The following is a 5,738-nucleotide window of genomic DNA, read 5'->3' on the forward strand; positions in this document are numbered from 1 at the left end:
ATCGGGTATATAACCAGAAATAGAGACTAAATAAGGTCCATATATTCCTGGTAACACATTAGCGATGCAGCTCTTATAAATTATCAACTCCCGTGTGCACTGAAATATAGACAGGCCAACTACTGACCTGTGCGTACGTCTCCGTATATTCAAAAAAATATTCTGTATTTATTGTAATAAAGATAATATCTCTAACAATGCCGTGCTGTTCTATTCGATGGTGTGGGAAAAACAGCAAAACATCTAATTACAAAACAAATGGAATCACATTTCATCGGTAATTAAATGTTAAATAAGTAAGTTTGCAATAATTATTAACACAAAGATCGAACACTCAGAAAAAATTCCTTCGATCCGGTCGGATTCGAACCGGCGTCTTCTTGCATACCGTGCCAGACGCTATACCAACTAAGCTACGGAACGAACCAACGGACTTCACGAATTTTTCTATGTGCTTCCGTCGTGTCTTTGTACTTGGTCTTTCAACGACTTTTTAGTCGTAGCGCCATCTATGAGAAATCTATGACAGATTTATCACCCAGTTAGTACCTTTACAGCTACCAGTCCTGGCGAGAGATGCCAAAAAAGTTTTGACGTTGGCTCCGCCCAAATTTGTGAAACAAATATATGCCTGAAGTTCGCGTGACATGCGACAGGAGATGTTGAATTTGCGCATTAAAAGTACCAAATTCGTTTTAGTGGAATAACTTTAAAACTAAAGGGATTAAAAAAAATCCGTAGTGACAGTTGTCGATCATGCATGAATATAATTAATTATCTAATTTTTGTCCTAATAACCTGTAGCATTTCGAGTATGAATCGAAAAAATGTGAAAATTAGAGGTCATTTCGTGATTTATATCTATCGAGAAAACTTTATTGTTTTATGTTTCTGATTAATGTCTATGCTTGAATATATCGTGTAGTTACTCATACAATATTTTATTTTTAACTTTAAAGTAGATATACCCCTCTAAAATCAAATCGAAGATTAGGAATTTTTCCTCTGCTCCCTCTTAAACGAAATTTCTTAAAAATGTAACAAAATATAAAAAAAGTTAGTCACGGAGTAACTTTTAGAATTACTTATTTTTACAGATGGGACAGTCATTTGCTATGAAAGAAAAGGTGAAAGGATTTCGAATGGGGAACGTAAGCTGCATGGACAGTGAATTGTTTTTGTGAGTTTTTGTGAGGGTAATCCAACTTACAGGCGTATAGGATTGCTATAAGAGCTCATAGTAGGCCCCCTGGAATCTTTCATTTCTTAATTTTAGTGAAGAGGCGTGCCCTTTAACTCCGATATTTATCGAATAAACAGATTATGTAACAAAGATTTTGCAAGTTGATAAATTTTGATACCTGTCTTGTTTGATAATTATTAAATTATTGTGTACACAAATTGTCAAACGCAACATCACGATTCCAATCAGACAATGTCTTCTTTTTTAAACCCGCTCACATTCACAATCAAAACTTCTTCATAAATAATTTATAACAAATAAAACATCAAAATAGTTTCGTGAGTCTAAAAATAGTGTAGTTTGAAGCTTCACTTTTGCAGGTAATGCTTCTTGACAAGTTGTATCTCGTTTAGATATTTTGTAGGAGATCATTCAATAAAACTGGTGTCATTTGTGACCCCAAGATAGTTAAGCTTAAAGGACAGGTCTATAAATCCATCATTAGGCCTGTCCTTTTATATGGCAGTGAAACGTGGCCCGTACTTGAGCGCCATAAGCAGGAGCTGCGTGTCACGGAAATGAAGATGCTGCGCTGGATGTGTGGAGTTTCACGGAAAAACCGTATCAGAAACTCCCGCATCCGCGGCAGCCTTCACGTCCGTGACATTGCAGATAAACTGCAAGAAAGCCGCCTACGTTGGTACGGCCACATCTTACGGAAACCGGCATGCTACGTGGGAAACAAATGTCTGGCTATGCCACCTCTGCCGGGCCCCGGTAGAAGGGGCAGACCCAAGAAGTGCTGGCTTGACGTCGCCAAGGGTGATATGCGTGCCAATGGTCTCACCACTAAGGATGCCGAAGACCGTGCAAAGTGGAGGAGAAAAAGCAGGAAAGCGGACCCCGGGCTTCGCAGCAACACTGCTGAGGACGCAACCAGGACAACGCTCAGATGAGAGAGAGAGAGAGAGATCATTCAATAAAACTGTTTGCATTCATTCGAAAATAATTTTTATTTTTATTTAGATCTTCATTTCCTATATCAGAGATTAACTTTGATGAATCAATAGGCTTTCTTGATAACCATTCGTGAATCCACCAAAGTCTATGTTTTCGAGATATTCTTTTTTTAGTTTGTATACATTAACAATCTATTATGCAACATAATTCAGATGCCACCGATATCATGTTTGCTGCGATACTAAAGACGTACACGACAATCAATTTTATTTACATGTTTATTGAAATTATTTTCGTGAAATAAATTTCAAAAGTTTCGTTATGTAAATTCGGCATTCGATTACCTAACCTACAAACTCCTAAACGAGTGCGATGTCCTGTCTGTTCGGCAACTATATATCCTGCAAATATTTTCGAAAAAGCACTCAAACAATCCATTTTTATTTCGTTATTTTAACCAATCTCAGACGACTCGATACCTTTTCCTCTTTTAGGTACATAACTCCGATCATCTCTTTCTCATAGATTCTAATGTTTCCTTGGCACATCCCTTTACTTTAAATGAAATTTTACTTCCCAATATATCACGATGAATAAGATAGAATGTAAAAAGATCATCAAATTCCGGCTTAAGAATAAGGGAGCGACTGTCGCGTCTAGCCTGTTCCCGTATCACGGCTATCTGTCGTGACTGTGTCGTGGATGTTTATTTTATCGTTGAACGACTGTCGTGTCTAGCTGTTAGCACTAGATCGTGACGAATTTATCGGTTCACGGTAGCGGCAGTCGTCTGTCGTTTGCACGACAGCATTGTTTGAAGCTGCGATTATCTATCGTCACATTTTTTTCGTGACGTTTTATTTATCGTCTGACGACTGTCGTTTCATCTCTTTCCATTGTCACGACAGTCTGTCATCGTAACGTCAAAAACTCGTGAACGACAGTTAATCTTGTTGTTCTATGTGTGAACAACTTTTAGTAATATACAAGTCGCGACGCTTTAAACCGCACGACTATCTGTCGTCACGACATAACGAGAACGCGCCCTATGACTTAAGATGATACTGAAGGCTTGCTAGAAGTTAATTCATAATTTGCTAAATAATTATATTTACATAACCATTAATTTATATTACATAACTGCTAATGACTAATTATATATTGCGTTATATAAAGAAAAATTCACAAAGAAGGTGCCTAAAATATAGGTTACTCATTTATTTAGTTTAGGCATCGCAACTACACTATTAAGTTCTACAATTTAGTAGCAGTAGAGCTTCTTGTGAAAGAGTTTGTCCAGGGAAGTATTGCTACTTTATCTATTTCTGCCACCAAGCAGTAATGTCAGCATTACTGTGTTCCGATAATTAAGGGTAAGGAAGCTGGTGAAATTACAGGCATATCGGACTTTTTAACTTATGTCTCAGTGTGACGGGCGCAGTGGCAGTGCCACAAAATAAAGCTATGAAGTGGCACTGTAACCATTATGGCTTGTAGCTTATCATCAGCGACCAGATACACGAGGAGAAAGTTTTTGCGCGGCCGCCACGCGGTCGAATAGCGGAGTCCGCTCGGCGACCGCGTAGACAAAAGACAAGCTAGTGCATTCCAGCTAAAAGTTAAATAAATAGAGCGTATTTTACCATGACAGTTCGGTCTCTGAACACGAGCAAACGGTCGCTGGGCGGCGGCCGCCGCAGACTCCGCTCGGCGACCGCGCGGAGTTAGCGCGATGAAATTCGTGTCGTATAACCCTTAGGCGCACGACAAAGTTATCCCGTCACTTGACATTATAAAAAAAAGATTAAAATGTTGTAGTTTGACCATGAATATTGTATATAATTTTACTCTTTTACTGTTTATTTTGATAATATCATAGCTTCACTTTTAGTTTTTCACTAAAAAATAATTGACATATTGGCATTGACTTACAATTATATGGACAACGGGTCTAATACAAAAACCACGAAAAAAATGTCCCAAGTCAACCTATTTAAACGTAGTGACATGTAAAGGAATATGAAAAAGCTAAAACGTTGAATTTAAATTGTAATATCATCGCAGTACTGTCTAATTTCGCTTGCTTCGCTGTCAGTCGAACAAACGAAGACTAAAGCGTGAACGACGCTCTGTATACGATTTTAACGCCCTATAAGTTCGGACACTTTTTAGCGCGGACCCGACGTCCATATAATTGTAAGTCAATGCATATTCGTGAAACATTTTCCATTCTCAGAAATATCCTGACATTCAATAAAAACTTAATTATAATAATTTATTTAATTATTTAACTGCCTCCGTGGCCGAACGGTTACCATGCCGGACTGCCACGCAGAGGTCCCAGGTTCGGTTCCCGGGCCGGGAGAAATGTTTGTATGGCCTACATTTATTTCTCTCGTGAGTTTGGGTGTAATTTGTGGTTGTCTATGTGTGTGTCCATGGCACCCGCGACACAGGGTTTCCCTAGTGCGGGGTTATGAGTGTGTTGCGTTATTATTATTATAACCAAGGCTAAGTAGGTATTACTTATTTGAAACTCAGTAAAAATAATAATAAGACAATGTAATTTTAAATATGTACATGTAGAAGTGTTGAGTTCAAACGTAGTCTGCCGGCAATAAAACTTGCCGAACCAAAGACTCCTGCGCATCTGCTTAGCTTGCTTGTTTTAGAATGGCTTTGGTGGTGTGAAAGAATTAAAGGAGTGAGCATTCGGTATTATAATTATATAACCTATTCTTGATTCTTCCACGCATCCCGATCTTGAGCTAACTGGACCCGATCATTGTCGTAGGTTCGTCGTCCAGTTCGTCATGCCATCGCTTCCTCGGTGTGCCGCGGTGTCTTACGCTTGGCCCACAGGACTTCAGGCATGCGGCAGACATGACCAGCCCAACTCCATTTCAGCTTTGCAGCTTTTTGGGCTACATCAGCAATCTGAGTTTGGGAGCGCAGTGTCGTGTTCCGAATTCGCTCGGTCCCCGAGTTTGGACTTTTGGATGCACGTGTCCGTCAGCTTCTTTTTGAGAGATATTGGGAGAGTACCCCCATAGGATCTTTCATGGACCAATAGCTCCTCCAGGCATTTTCAATGCAATTTCTTGCTCTTGTCTTTACTGGATACTGCATATCCTTCCCATTAACGCAGATTTTGCGCTTGGTTGTGTTAATCACGACTTTGATCTTGTTCATATAATAATATATATAATTGAAAATAAAGCAATACACATCACATGTTGCCGTTAGATTTTAAATATTATTAAAAAGGCTACTTTATGCTACCTGAGTCGCCTCTCGCATGAATATACATTTATTTATACATAATTTACTATATTTAAAATACGTACTTCCTTTAAATGCATCCATGTACGTTTGTAATAATAATTCAAGTTGTAATGACAAAATTGTACCTAACTGGTCGACACGTAGAGTAACCAATAAATAGGTGTAATATTAACCTTAAACTGTATTTTGATAATAAAATAAGTTATTTGTAAGTAGTCAATTACTCCTATGTATAAACGCATGCCATGGCTACTTGTAAATGAAACAACACAAAAACTCGAGGCCATTGACTTACAATTATATGGACGTC

Source organism: Hyposmocoma kahamanoa, unplaced genomic scaffold, assembly GCF_003589595.1.
Source record: "Hyposmocoma kahamanoa isolate Upper Pololo Valley unplaced genomic scaffold, ASM358959v1 211, whole genome shotgun sequence".
NCBI lineage: Eukaryota > Metazoa > Arthropoda > Insecta > Lepidoptera > Cosmopterigidae > Hyposmocoma > Hyposmocoma kahamanoa.